We start from the raw sequence: 16,129 nt of genomic DNA, 5'->3' as shown, positions 1-16,129 counted from the left end.
TTGTGACCATAAAACATCTCTCGGGCAGGGAGGCGACTTGTAATACGCTTGCAGTAGTTCCAACTCATGAGGAAAGGCAGGTTTCGGATCTTTAAACACTACCTACTATTGGGGAACCTGCAACGCTTCACTTCCATTTGTGGCTGGCCATGAAAGAAAATCCCACCATGCTAACCCCTTCAGATATTGGAGACCTGGGGAGATTTTAAAAAGAAAATAAAAATAAATCGGCAGCCCAGAAACCTCTTCCATCACTGATCTCAACGACCTGGAGAGAATTCACATTGGATTGGCGCTGCCTTAGGTCAGTCAATCCATTCTCCACCATGATGCAGAAGCAATCTTCCAGTATCTTAGAGGAAAACAAATATAAAAACAGGCATGATGTTCCACAAAGACTGAATTACTTTCTTCCATTAACTTGTTGCAATTTCACTTCACAGAACTATTTCTGTTACCTCCAGTACACCACTTGCTCATTAAAATCCAATGCAAACCAACCCCATTATATCTATATAGCACAAAACTACCCTGCAGATACTTCTGCCTTTATTGAACAGTCTTGGACAGCATCAGAGAAGGTCCAGGAACCTGACCTACTCTACCTACTGAATAGAAGACAAAAGGAAGCACTGATGTGGATCCTGGTCACCTCCACCTACAGCAGGATGAGATTAGAAACGTTTACGCCTACCTCACCTAGGACAAAATTTGTACCAAAAAATGACATAAATGCAGCCAAATTTAAGTCATATCCTGCTTTAAAGGTTGGGCTGAATGGCCTGTTTGTGCTGTACATTATGTAATTCCTCCATAAGGCCTTAAGTATCCTGGCAAGGATAGAGCCCTGCCCAGCTGTTAAAGAATTGGAAAGGCTCTCAATGGATATGAAAGTACAATGTAATCCGTAGCATGTATTTGGCATTGTGCCACAAGGAGGAATGCAAACCTCCATACAACTTTCTTAAATACTTTTAGGAATCTTGTGGCATAATCCAAGATCAAAACATTTTAACTTTTTTTTTTGAGGTGGGGTGGAATAAGCATTTAATTAGTACAGACAAAAACAATTAATGTCAGAAAATAACTATCGAAGTTACAGATAGATGTGCTGGATTAGGTTACATTAGAGTTACTTTAAGCAGCTAACGTATGCTGCAAATGTGACTGAGTAAACTGTGAAAAGACACTCCATTCCCACTACAAATCCTTGTGTTGAAAAGTACAAGATTTACAACACAAATTTTGTCCCAATTCTAAAAAACACAATTAGGACTAAAACCCCAGAAAAATAGATTTGTTCATTTCACTTAAAAAAGGATCAAAACCTATATTCTCTCAGGAGAGAGAGTGGTTGAAAAGTAACAGCGAACGAATAGCGTTTGTTGTTATTACCCCTTTGAAACTGACCACAACTTCAGGATTTAGTGCATGTGCATCCTAACATGGAACTCCTGAAGTTGCAGTCAGTCATGAGAAATCAGGAGACACTGGCTGCGCTGTGGTGCCACCTCCCACCGCTGAACTTCTCGTCAGAGATTACGAGATTCTCGTGGGAAGTTTACTTCGGGGCCAGCAGCCAACGACTTTGCTTCGCCAATGACTGCAATTTACAGGCCAAAGTATTTGCTCCTTAGCAGTGTTGGTTTACCCCAGCAGGGCTAAAACACAATTGGGAATAAGAATGTCGAGGAACAATCAAATCAGTGATGAATGGGGTAAATTCCCATGTTTTGATATGAAGGTGACTTCCACATGGATGATCTTGAGTTTATGAAGGGTTGAAAGGTGGAAAATGGGAGGCCAGCCAGGAGTGCATTGGCATAGTCAAGTCTAGAGGTGACAAACGCTTGGATGAGTTTTTCATTATTTTGGCCCAAGCTGTGAAATTAACAGGTCAAGACAACAAGGGTGTCCTTGTGTGGGCATGATGGCATCTTGCTGTCTTTTTACACCTTAGGCCTATGCACAATTTGAAAGATACATTTTACACAAATACTCCCAGGTAAAGGGGGAAACTGTAGAGCAGTAGGTATGCCGGTTGAGAGAATAGGCACATTGATGTTCAGATCAGGTCACTGATTACTGCCAGTCTTCTACACAGAGGTAGAACTCAGAGGATCACGTGGAGAAGGGACAAATTATTAGGAACATGCAGGTCTCACGAGTAAATGAAACAGGAAATGGAGGCAATGGACACAGGAGCCAGGAATGAAAGAGTCAATGCGGTTGTTCAGGACAAGGACAGAAATGGTACAAGGAAAATGAGAGCGATCCAGGAGGAGACTAGTTTTGCATGTAACAGAGAAGGCAATTTTGCTAAGGATCTGAAATATCCAGCAAGGGGTAGAAATTCAGGAATTGTGGGAAGGCAGGCCACTTCACGCTTGCTGCAGACCAGGAAACCAGAAGTTGTGATGCAATCCTCAGTAGGTGAAAAGGTGGAAATGGGATCAGGAGTATTTGCCAATTAAAAACAGCCTACATGTATTCCGTTGAAGTAGACTGAAAGCACATTGGTCTATCAATGTAAATCTGGGTAATACATAGCATGCTGATTGATTGTAGTGCTTCACGTAAACTAGTTGATAAACCCACATGGAAAACCTTAAGATGGAAGATTTAAGTGCAGGACTAATAAATGTACAAGGAAGTGGTCTGCATATGGTATGGCAAAGCTACTGAAAGTGCCAGGGATTTTTGAGCATGTGGTGCAGTTTTGCAAGGCAGAAATTGAGGCTGAGTTTATTGCAATTGACAGCAAATGCAGGTTGCTGTAAGATTGTATGACAGTGGGGGAATTAAATACATTATGGGTTGGACCGCTGGTGAAATCTATACGGTTCAGGAAGTGTTTCACTGAAATTGATAAGCTATAAAAATTCTAAGACTACATCTGTGATAAGCCAATAACTCAGATGATGATGAAATTGTTCAGTTGTCACGAGGTGGATGGGCCGAGTCCACAAGTTAGTCCTTTAATCACGGTACCCAAAGCTGAAGGGGATGTTTAAGTATGCGTAGATATACACCGTGATAATACTGCAGTGGTAAGAGAACGTCATCCATTTCCGACTGGAGGAAATTCTTGAGGGATTTAATGGTAGTAATGTTTGCTATTTGTTATATCTGAAATGGGGCTTCCATCAAATTGAATTGGCATCAGAGTTGAGATTTATCGCTACATTTATAATGACAGACTATTCCTATGCAAGCATTTGAAAAGCCTAGTTTGCCCGAGCACAACTTGAATTTATACAGGACCTTTAAACGTACTAAAATGTCTCAAGGCGCTTTGCAGGAGCATTAACAAAGTTTGACACTGAGCCACAGAGATATTAGGACAAGTGACCAAAAGCTTGGTGAAAAATAGGTAGGTTTTAAGGAGCGTCTTGAGGAGGAGGAGGAGAGAGATAGAGAGCATCAGAAAAGCATCCAGACTGAGCTGTCCTGTTGCAAGGAGTAGCAAACATTTACAGACAATGTGATGGTGCATGGTAGGAATGCCTTTTTATGGTGAGGAAATTGGAACAGGCAGGATTGACATTATTCCAGACAAGGCAGAGTTCTGACTGCCTTAATTGACTGGTATTCACCAGGTGAGGAAAAGCCTGCAGCGGTTAGGATTGTGGAGGCACCAAAATCTACGTGGGATGTCTGAAGTTTTGGTACAGTGCAGCAACAAGTTGCTGCCCGATTAGCAATGGTTGCAGACCGATTACAGCACCAGACGAGGAACACGGTTATTCGCTGGAGTCGAATGCAGCAAGATACTTTTGATTGTCAAAAGGTTTAGTGGCCAAATCTGCAACTTTGCCATAATGCTAGAACTTGATTCGTGGCAGATGGTGCCGACTTAGAAACAGGACTGAGCGCGGAGAGTAATCAGCTATGCGAGTAGCAGCCTGAAGGTGGTGGAAAGATGTTAATCGCAGACAGAAAAGGAGGTATTAGCTGCAGTGTGGACATGCAAACACTAACATTTACACATTAAGCCTAAAATTTGAATTGAATACAGACCACAAACTAGTGGAGTACATTTATTTCAAAACATCAAAAGCGTCAGCTCCTCTCCGGGTGTGTCACGATCCAGACCTGCCGCCAAGGCGAAGTTGTGCAACGCACAGCACATGATGGCTACCCTTTCTGGGAGCTAGTGGAGGACACCCAAGACAGTCCAAGCACCTGAGCAGTGCTTCAGCAACCAGGTGGTCCTCACAACCACCCGTCTGGTGGACGCATATACCCAATTGTAACCCTCATCTGCTTTGGTCTGTTTGACACAAAAAAACACCATCAGCAACGGCAGCAAGGGGTAAGCAGTCACTGATCATTCATCCTTCCACTGGCCCCCACCAAGCATGCATGCAATGACCGTTGTGCACAATGTATTCATCATAACAGGAACCTGCTGCGTATTCACATGCAAGATAAACACCCTGGCATCGCAGACCACCTAGATGTTGAGGGAGTGGTAGCCATTTCTGATTATGTAGCTTTGCAGGTCCTGAAGGAGACTTTAGTGCCACAAGCATTCCCCGTCAACACACAGCACTCCAGGGAACAGAGCAACCCTGCAGAAACTTAATGCACTCTGCCTTTGTTCCACCACACACATTCCAAATCTGATAATCTCCCAGGGGTACGAAACTGGGCATCAGTTGTCTACTGCATGCAGGCCCTCAATGCCCCTCGACTAATCCTGCATAGTCCAATGCTCCACCTACAAATCTGCTCGCAATTTGAAAAGCCTCCGAACAAGCACAAGAGCAGGCAACTAGCATTTGTAACGGGGATGGTGCCATTTTTATGGCTAGAGATGCATTTGGACAGAGGGATCAATAGATGATCGTAAAAGATAGGGGAGATTTGGACACATTGTACTTATACACGTAATTCAGTTGCTCCCAAAATTCTATGATCTTTTAGACCGTGTATTTACTTCTCCTTCCATTTTTGACATTTTGACAACATTCTATATTGCCCACACAGAGAGCTTGAAATCGTGCACCTCGTACATGCCCGTGGGATCCCCACAAGTTACGGGTTTAGGTATGCGAAGCGCATGCACCTAAATTCGAAACTTGCGATCCGTCAAAAATTTGTTTTAACAGATCGCACACTTGAGAAGGTAAAGGGCCTCCGCGGGCAGAGAGTTGGGCAACTCCTGCCCAGCAAAGGCCCTTCAAATTCTTTTAAAGTACAGAAGAATACATTTTAAAAAATTTAAACATTTAAAATCCTGTTTATTTTTAAAATATGTAAATTTATTTTTTTAAATTACATTTTTGTTTTAAATAATTAATTAAATTCCATTTTTATTAACTTGAAATGTTATGGGGTTTTTTAAAGCGCTATTTTCAATGTGTTTTTGGGGGGTATTCCCATTCATACTTAGTGAGTTCCGTACATACGGAACCACCATACGTATGAATAGGGATCCCCTACTCAGATCGGTTAGGCCGGCCCACATGATCCCATTGACCCGTATGAAACCCTTACGATCTTGGGACATGTGTGCGTCTACGAAGGCCTTCACATAGAGGGCCAGGACCAGAAGTCTCCGAACCTCCGGGACCACCACATAGATTCGTAGAAATTTCTCAGGTCAGCAGCATCCACCTGCGGGAAGCCTCTGACCACAATTTCTGGGCCACAAAATTTTTTAATTCCAATTGGATTATCTTTATACAGCTTAAAAAAATGCCAAATGTGCATTGAATGCAGTTCAAAACCCTAGAATTGACTAAAATCAGATACCATCAATCCCTAGAATTTACTAAAATCAATCCCAGTACCATGTAGATAAACTTCAGAAATCTTATCTATAGAAGAGGACATTCTCTCTCTCGATATAGCTGCAAAGATTCTACATTGACATTCTGCATTCTTACTGAAACCAGCAATGGCTCTGTGTAACCAAGGACCTAACTTAACACATAGGCAACAAAATTACATTTATAGAATTAGTAGAATTGCTATTTCAATTCATATACAGATCACTTCCTTGCTCAATATATTTCTGAAATAGTTCAAAAACATTGTAACCTTGCACAACTGTCATTTCTTGAGTTGGTCTTTTAAATTTCTTATGTATATACTAAGAAAGAAGGACTTGCATTTATACAGCGCCTTTTATGACCACCGGACGTCTCAAAGCACGTTACAGCCAATGAAGCACTCTTGAAGTGTAGTCACTGTTGTAATGTAAGAAACACAGCAACCAATTTGCACACAGCAAGCTCTCTCAAACAGCAATGTAATAATGAACAGATAATCTGTTTTTGTTATGTTGATTGAGTGATAAATATTGGCCAAGACAACAAAGGATCTTTTACGTCCACCTGAGGGAGCAGACGGGACCTTGGTTTAACGTCTCATCCGAAAGTCAGCACTCCAACAGTGCAGCACTCCTTCAGTACTGCACTGGAGTGTCAGCCTAGATTTGTCCCTGAAATGGGATTTGAACGCACAACCTTCTGACTCAGAGGAGAGTGTGCTACCCACGGCTGTCACCAAAGGCTAAAGAAACATTTTAGGTTATTCCGTAGAAATAAAAAAAAAAAGTGTTAGATAGTCAAAGCATTGTTTTGGCTGAAAAAAGACACTTACTAAAAAGATAATGCACACAGCAAAATTAGCTACTTTTAGACTTGGATGAAAACCCAATGCAAGGACAATGCACATCAACAGTGCCAATTCAAAAACACAAGAATGTTGACTAAGTAAATATGCACTCGTGAACTATTCCCTCCACTGATTTATTTATACCCCTAGTAATGTACACTAAACTTCAACTTCAGTCAATACAAGTCGAAGTATTACACCATTCGACCAGCATTCAACAGATTTATTCACACTCTGAGCACGACAAGCCAATAGCAGAGCATTATAAAGGAAATCCATCTGAAAAATTACTGCTTATAAACTATGATAGTGATTAGTAGTAAAGTGAAATGTCTGAACCAAGTTTTTCCCATTGTGCTTAGATGTGGCTTTTTATTCTACTCCACTCCGATAAAGTACAAAAATGTCAAAGTAGTTATTCGTGCATGCAGGTGAATCTCTATGCACATGTAAAGCAGTTTTCAGTAGCAGAGCTCTGCCAGAATCAAGTCAGGCAAATAGTGGAAAAGTGAATGCATTTTTTTCTTCCTTTTTCCAGACTCATTTCCCCCCCCCCACCTGAATACATTCATCCAGTGCTCAGATAGTTTCACATGTGCCAGTTGACCTCCAGTAGCTCACTCAAGGCACCATTATTGAAGAATGAGCCTCAGCAGTGAATCCTGATCTGTAGTTGAAGGGAGCATAAATCATTTCTTTTTTAAAAAATTTATTCACGGGATGTGGGCATCGCTGGCTAGGCCGGCATTTATTGCCCATCCCCAATTGCCCTCGAGAAGGTGGTGGTGGTGAGCCGCCTTCTTGAATTACTGTAGTCCATGTGATGAAGGTACTCCCATAGTGCTGTTAGGGAGAGAGTTCCAGGATTTTGATCCAGCAATGAAGGAACGGTGATATGTTTCCAAGTCAGGATGGTGTTTGACTTGGAGGGGAACTTACAGGTGCTGATGTTCCCACATGCCTGCTGCCCTTGTCCTTCAAGGTGGCAGAGGGCACAAGTTTGGGACATGCTGAAGAAGCCTTGGCGAGTTGCTGCAGTGTATTTTGTAGATGGTACACACTGTAGCTACGGTGCGCCAGTGGTGCAGGGAGTGAATGTTTACAAGGGTGGATGGGGTGCCAATCAAGTGGGCTGCTTTGTCCTGGATGGTGTCGAGCTTGTTGTTGGAGCTGCACTCATCCAGGCAAGTGGGGAGTATTCCATTACACTCCTTACTTGTGCCTTGTAGGTGTTGGAAGGATTTTGAGGTGTCAGGAGATGAGACACGCCATATAATACCCAGCCTCTGACCTGCTCTTGCAGCCACAGTATTTATGTGGCTGGTCCAGTTAAGTTTCTGGTCACTGGTGACCCCCAGGATGTTGTTGATGAGGGATTCAACGATGGTAATGTCATTGAATGTCAAGGGGCGGTGTTTAGACACTTGCTTGTTGGAGATAGTCACTGCCTGGCATTTGTGTGGCATGAATGTTACTTGCCACTTGTCAGCCCAAGCCTGAATGTTGTCCAGGTCTTGCTGTATGCAGGTATGGACTGCTTCATTATCTAAGGAATTGTGAATGGAATAGAACATTGCAATCATCAGCGAACATTTCCACTTCTGACCTTATGATGGAGGGAAGGTCATTGACGAACTAGCTGAAGATGGTTGGGCCTAGGACACTGCCCTGAGGAACTCCTGCAGCGATGTCCTGGGGCCGAGATGATTAGTCTCAAACAATCACAACCAACTTCCTTTGTGCTAGGTATGGCACCAGCCAGTGAAGAGTTTTCCCCCTGATTCCCATTGACTTCAGTTTTATTAGGGCTCCCTGATGCCACACCCAGTCAAATGCTGCCTTGATGTCAAGGGCAGTCACTCTCATCTCATCTCTGGATTTCAGCACTTTTGTCCATGTTTGGACCAAGGCTGTAATGAGGTCTGGAGCCAAGTGGTCCTGTCAGAACCCAAACTGAGCATCAGTGAGCAGGTTATTGATGAGTAAGTGCCGCTTGATAGCACTGTCAACGACACCTTCCATCACATTGCTGATGATTGAGAGTAGACTGATGGGGCGATAATTGGCTGGATTGGATTTGTCCTGCTTTTTGTGGACAGGACATATCTGGGCAATGTTCCACTCTCAGGTAGATACTGGTGTTGTAGCTGTACTGTTTGCGCAGCTAGTTCTGGAGCAAATGTTTTCAGTACCCGGGCCCCTTAGCCCTTAGCCTTTGCTGTATCCAATGCACTCAGCCGCTCTTGATATCATGTAGAGTGAATCAAATTGGCTGATGATTGGCTTCTATGACGGTGGAACTACACATGTGCACTTCTAGCAGGGGATCACGCAACAGCGATAAGAAAAAACCCCAGCTAATGTTCTCCTCCCTACGCAAAGTGTGCCGATCAACAACTGTTTTGGCCCCAATACTACCTTGGGCAAGATCAGCCAACTCAGGCAGAAATATAGTGCTTTATGTTTCACATGGCTCAGGTACTCACTGGCTATGCTCAAGTGAGCCTCCAGGAGGGTTCCTCCACCAAGCCAATTATTTGTTACCACTTTTAGCTTCTTCAATCCCTCCCCCTGCATGGCACACATTATTACCCTGCCAAACACACAACAGATCTGCATTCGAGTCTCTCCAAAGCTGGAACTGGAGATACGCGATGAATTACAGAAGTGAGTCAACTAGCGCTCAACTTCTCTATCCCTCTACCCCAAATTCACCAGAAGCACCTCGAAGCTCATTGGATGCAGAGAAATCCTATGATGCACTTGCAAGGCATGAATTTATCTGCTACCACTTTATGGCACAATACATGCTAGGCAACCAGTCTCTTCACTTTCTTTAAATTAAAGGTGACGGCTGAGCCAGCTGATTAGATCTTGGCAAGTTGAACCAAGTATCAAAATATTAACTCATTTGTTCCTACATCCAAGTCACACAAAATAAATTTCCTAACATGCTTAAAAGCCCAACGACCATAATCATATAAAGACAAGTGGGAGGTTTGAATATTTTTGTTGGTATTGAGTGACTCAAATGACTTTAAAAAAAACCCACAATTTTACAAAAATTCAAATCATACACTGGAATGCTTGACATATGGCAAGATAAAAACAAAAATGTCCTTGAATTCTTCCCTGCAAATCCTATTGGTGTGGTTATCTCTGCCCGGTTATAAATTATTTACAATTCTCTCACTTTATAAAATTATTCTTTTAAAAAAAAATCTAGGTTCATTTTCATTACCTGTGGACACATTCAGCTCCATAACCACCATAAAACTGCTAATAAATGACTAGTAATATGGAGAACATGTAGATGGTATCAAGTGCGATTAAAAATACCAAGGGTACAAATTCAACACCACAATTTACAGCACTTCCTGGATGTTTTCATGGGTACGAAAGTAAGCAAGATTTTCTCATGGTGTCCAGAAGATTTCTGTCTCATAACATTAAGCCTTACATCTTGAAAAGCAGTTTGCGGTTTTAAAATGTTTTTCCAAACATTGCATTTTATGTAGCAGTTTCATGTTATTTATGCCAGGAAATGATTCCCTCATCAATTACAGTAATGTAGCCTAGGGTTACCAACTCTGGCTGGATGGATTCCTGGAGGTTTCATTACATGACCTCAGGCCTACAACCAGCCACCCTGCTCCCTCACCCCCGCTCCCCCCAGCCCCCCACACCACCCCCCCCCCCTCCCCATGCACCTCCCCCCTGCCCCCCACCACCGGTCCCCCCACCCCCTCCCAGCTCCCCCCTACCACCACAATGAACAGTATTCAAAGAGAAATTATTTTTTTTTTAAATAAACACCCTTATGATTTCTCTCCCAGGTTGCTCACAACAGTGCCCAGGAAATTAATCCAAATCCTGGAGACTCCAGGACAATCCTGGAGAGTTGGCAATTCCAGTGCAGCCATTGCACTGCAACATTTCCAGGATTCTATATTTTTCTTGGATTTGTACTTCAAGCAACACTGACTTAAAAAATTCAGTAAGAGATAAGATAAGAGATATAATTTTACCATTTCTATTATGGGCCTCCCTAAAAAAAGGAGCAGAATACTTAAGTTTCTAGATTACTCTTTTGGGTGAATTTATTGTTCATCAGGACAGGGATTCAAGCAGCGTCAGTATTACTCTATTCAGTTATAGTATGCCTACATTTAAATACATGCACCTTTTGCTCTTTCCTAACTTGCCTTACTCAACCCTACTCAAATTTCCCACACCCACCATATAGTTTAAGTGAGTCTACCAAATTTGTGGGAAGTTTTGAGCTGTCGACCTAATGTTCACGAGAAGCAGGGTTAAGACAACCCAAGCTCATTTGCTTGGGACCCTTTTAAGCATCAGAGAGAACCTTCACCCCCATCAGTTTAGAATGCAATGAAATCCAGTACCCAGAAGGCAAAGGTCAGTAGACCATAAACCCATTACACCATCCAGTTTCGCTTCCCCACCTTTCTAATTTTAGCAAAAAAATAACCGAGAAGTGCTGTAAGACGAGTAATATAGAAACCATGAATTTTCCAAATTTAAAGTAGACCAGAAAATGTTCATTCTCAGCATACATATCTAAAAAGCTCAGATTAATGGGCTCAATTTTCCCCAAAGTACTTTTTTGGCGTACTTGAAGAGTTACGCCCGATTGTGTGGCCCAAGTATGCCAAAAAGTGTTGTAAGTTTCTCCTTAGGATCTATTCATTTTGGTGTGGCCTAACCAGAGGGTTGGAGCCTTGATCTGTGCCAAAAAGATCAGGCTGCCATGGTAACCAGGGACACAAGCATAGGTGCCTTCTCCCATTCCTAGCTCAGGCCGAACAGCTTGCCGGTGCATTCTCCCGCCCTTAGCCCTGGCTGAAGGGCTTGCCGGTGAGTTCTCGGAGTTCTCCCGCCGGTGAGGTTTCCCACCCCTATCCCCAGCCAAGTAGCCTCCCGCACCGGCCAGCCCGACCCACTGACTTCCCCGGCTGAGTATGAAGGTAGGACATAAGTTCATTTATTAATTAATTTTTAATTTATTATTGATGGTTTTTATGCTTCATGAATGTTGTTGTGAAAGTGTTTAGTGCTTTGCAAGGTCCTGTGCTTCCCCCACATTTCTGGCTACCTGCACTGATTTCTTAACTCAAGGATTTTCTGTGCGACCACATACGCTGGCCTAAGTTAGTTTGGAGCAACTATTAGCTGTCCAAACTGGCTTAAATGGCCAAAACAGGCATAGGTGGCTGGTAACACCCCCTTTAGGGAAAAAAAACTTTAAAAATCCTAACTAACTCACTTACACTGGCGCAAATTAAATGTGCAGAATGGGGATTTTTAAGATACTCCAGAAAAATCAAGTTGCTCCAAAAAAAAAAAAACAGTGCAACTCCTGGGCAAATTTGGGCCCAATGTTTCTGTAACTCATCATAATTGTTAGTCAGTCGGTGAAACCCCTTTGACAAGAGCAAATTAAGACAAGTTAGAAGAGGACTGTGAAAGGGAAGGAACAAATAGGTCAAGTCCAAATCTATTACTTTTGCAAATAGTGACACCATGAATAATGGGCACCTAGAGGACTAGCATCAACTATTCGTAGTTCAAGAATGCCCATGATCCGACCATAAACTGCCTCCCCACATGTAGTTATCTAATGCCAATCTATCCATTGATTCACCAATACCTCGGCATCAACCCAGCTTTCCTTTTAATCTGAACGACCACTGGTGGGATCCAGTTTACCGTGCTCGCATGCTATTTATTTAACACAGCTCTGAAGGTAAGCAGCCACACATTTTATAATCCCAGCTCGATTGTTTCCAACATTTGGCCAATAAACTTCGATAGTGAGTTTGCAAAACAGGCACTAAACTGGAAACGTGGAGGTTGCCTACTCCGAGGTGAAGGGGGAAACTTTGCATTGTAAAGTCACGGAGCAACGAGACTTCATCCTGGATCTACGCTCAGGTGGGCTTCCCGATCTCAGCTCTGTAGCTGAAACTACGCTCCAGGCATAAGTCCAGCACTCCCCTCCCGAAAAGGACACCAGTGAAGATCGGAGGGACAGTTGAAACCACTCCATTTCTGGCATCGGTCTCACATGGCCGAGAGTAGCTTGCACCCAGGGCCTGATGCAAACTGATCCAAATGGGCCTATAGTTATGTTTGTTCATCTTCATTACATTATGTATATGATTCTGAGTATGGAAACATAGACCAGTATATTCAACAATGAATGTCATGTATCCTACATGGCTACTGTTTGTACTATCACAAGATGTGCCACCAGAGGGCACAGCAGTGGGAAACTTGTAGGTTACCTGTACAGGTGTGCCTGACCTAGTATAAAAGGCAGGCCACCAGGTGTGATCCTCACTCTAGAGTTAACAAATAAAGGACTACGGTCACTACAGTTCAAGAACAACACATTGCTTCGTGGAGTCATTACTACAGCATCTAAGGACACAACAATATTATGTATCAAGTAGGTATATATTCTGGTTCTGGTAACATTGCAATACTAGATTCCTATACATATATGCAAATTTCTCAATAACATTAAATAAAACAGCTTAGTACAGAGTCGGATCTGTATATAGGTACATTAGTGTATATAGGTAATTCTGTATATAGATATAAATAAGTGAATCTATTTGCAGATGACACTAAGATTAGTGGGAAAGCGGATTGTGTAGATGACACAGAGAGGCTGCAAAGAGATTTGGATAGGTTAAGCGAATGGGCTAAGGTTTGGCAGATGGAATACAATGTCGGAAAGTGAGAGGTCATCCACCATGGGGGAAAAAAAAAAAAAACAGTAAAAGGGAATATTATTTGAATGGGGAGAAATTACAACATGCTGAGGTGCAGAGGGACCTGGGAGTCCTTGTGCATGAAACTCTTTTTGGAGTTTATCTGGAAAACATAAAACATTAAATCGGTGCCACCTGACCTGGATGACACACCAGACATTTACAAGGCCCCTTTTTTTTGTCTTGTGCTTTTTTTTGCGTTTTCCTTTTTTTTTTGTGGGTTTTTTTTGGGCACTAAAATCAAATTTTTTCCTCCAGTGCCCCCTATAAAAGGAGAGGGGAACACTAAAAGCACCGGCAATTAAAACAAATTAAACTTTAAAACGTAAAATCAAATTAAAATTTGGTTGCCGGGCGTGATGATGCACTCCAGTCCCTCCGGTGCCCACCTCTCGCGGAAGGCCGCGAGCGTACCGGTGGACACCGCGTGCTCCATCTCCAAGGACACCCTGGACCGGATGCAAGAGCGGAAGAGAGGCAGGCAGTCAGGTTGAACGACCCCCTCGACCGCCCGCTGCCTGGACCGGCTGATGGCAACCTTGGCCGTGTCCTTGTGCATGAAACTCTTTTGAGTTTACCTGCGAAAACATAAAACATGTATCCGTGCCACCCAACCTGGATGACACACACAAGACATTTACAAGGCCCTTTTTTTTTTTGTGGTTTTTTTTTTTTGGGCACTAAAATCAAATTTTTCCTTTTTTCCAGTGCCCCCTATAAAAGGAGAGGGGGACACTAAAAGCACCGGCAATTAAAACAAATTAAACTTAAAAAATGTAAAATCAAATTAAAATTTGGTTGCCGGGCGTGATGATGCACTCCAGTCCCTCCGGTGCCCACCTCTCGCGGAAGGCCGCGAGTGTACCGGTGGACACCGCGTGCTCCATCTCCAAGGACACCCTGGACCGGATGTAAGAGCGGAAGAGAGGCAGGCAGTCAGGTTGAACGACCCCCTCGACCGCCCGCTGCCTGGACCGGCTGATGGCACCCTTGGCCGTGCCCAGGAGCAGTCCTACGAGGAGGCCTTCGGACCTACCCGCTCCCCTCCGCACAGGGTCCTTGTGCATGAAACTCTTTTGAGTTCACCTGTGAAAACATAAAAACAATAAACGGTGCCACCCGACCTGGGTGACACTCCAGACATTTTCAAGGCCCTTTTTTTCCCCCCTTTTTTTTTTTGTGTTTTTCTTTTTTTTTGTTTTTTTTTGGGCACTAAAATCACAATTTCTCCGGTGCCCCCTATAAAAGGGAAGGGGACACTAAAAGCACCGGCAATTAAAACAACTTAAACTTTAAAACGTAAAATCAAATTAAAATTTGGTTGCCGGGCGTGATGATGCACTCCAGTCCCTCCGGTGCCCACCTCTCGCGGAAGGCCGCGAGCGTACCGGTGGACACCGCGTGCTCCATCTCCAAGGACACCCTGGACCGGATGTAAGAGCGGAAGAGAGGCAGGCAGTCAGGTTGAACGACCCCCTCGACCGCCCGCTGCCTGGACCGGCTGATGGCACCCTTGGCCGTGCCCAGGAGCAGTCCTACGAGGAGGCCTTCGGACCTACCCGCTCCCCTCCGCACAGGGTCCTTGTGCATGAATCCCAAAAAGTTAGTTTGCAGGTGCAGCAGGTAATCAGGAAGGCGAATGGAATCTTGGCCTTCATTGCGAGAGGGATGGAGTACAAAAGCAGGGAGGTCCTGTTGCAACTGTATAGAGTATTGGTAAGGCCGCACCTGGAGTACTGCATGCAGTTTTGGTCACCTTACTTAAGGAAGGATATACTAGCTTTGGAGGGGGTACAGAGACGATTCACTAGGCTGATTCCGGAGATGAGGGGGTTATCTTATGATGATAGATTGAGTAGACTGGGTCCTTACTTGTTGGAGTTCAGAAGGATGAGGGGTGATCTTATAGAAACATTTAAAATCATGAAAGGGATAGACAAGATAGAGGCAGAGAGGTTGTTTCCACTGGTCGGGGAGACTAGAACTAGGGGGCACAGCCTCAAAATACGGGGAAGCCAATTTAAAACTGAGTTGCGAAGGAATTTCTTCTCCCAGAGGGTTGTGAATCTGTGGAATTCTCTGCCCAAGGAAGCAGTTGAGGCTAGCTCATTGAATGTATTCAAGTCACAGATAGATAGATTTTTAACCAATAAGGGAATTAGGGGTTACGGGGAGCGGGTGGGTAAGTGGAACTGAGTCCACAGCCAGATCAGCCATGATCTTATTGAATGGTGGAGCAGGCTCGAGGGGCTAGATAGCCTACTCCTGTTCCTAATTCTTATGTTTTTATGTTCTTATTTTCCTTGGTCTTTATTTTCCTCTCATTGTCTATTCTATTCAGCCTATTTGGGATGACTTATATTTTCTCTCCTACATTTATTTGGTGGGCCCAAGTTCTTTGGTGGGCCTGGGGCTGCAGCCCCATCCACCCCATGGTTAATCCGCCCCTGCTCACACCCTCTCTGCTATCGCTTATAAAAGCTGGTTTACTTGTTCAGAAAGTGATCAAAAGGCTGTTGGGATACTGCATTTTTCACAAGTAATTGCCAATATAAAAGCAGTAAAGTATTGCTGTTGTCACACACATCGCTAGTCAGACTTCATTTGGAGCACTATTTTCAGTTTAGAGCATGACCTTAGGAAAGATACCCTATTCCATGTTTTAAGGTGTAAAATACATTAATTAAAGAGGCTTAGTACTT

General features: G+C 43.5%; 1 protein-coding gene across 2 annotated transcripts in view; it reads right to left on the bottom strand.

Annotated features, from left to right (window-relative positions):
- LOC139266777 (hippocalcin-like protein 1) overlaps positions 1-16,129 on the bottom strand; it is a 69,989-nt gene that overhangs the window by 44,286 nt on the left and 9,574 nt on the right. Inside the window, exon 1 of one of the 2 annotated variants that reach the window (XM_070884374.1) lies at positions 244-277. The exons of the other annotated variant lie outside the window; for it this stretch is intronic. The gene's annotated coding sequence lies outside the window, so the exon portion shown is untranslated. Of the gene's footprint in view, positions 1-243; positions 278-16,129 lie in introns of those variants that run through there. 2 annotated transcript variants of the gene reach the window in all.

Source organism: Pristiophorus japonicus, chromosome 7, assembly GCF_044704955.1.
Source record: "Pristiophorus japonicus isolate sPriJap1 chromosome 7, sPriJap1.hap1, whole genome shotgun sequence".
NCBI lineage: Eukaryota > Metazoa > Chordata > Chondrichthyes > Pristiophoridae > Pristiophorus > Pristiophorus japonicus.
This window is presented reverse-complemented; position numbering and strand designations above follow the sequence as displayed.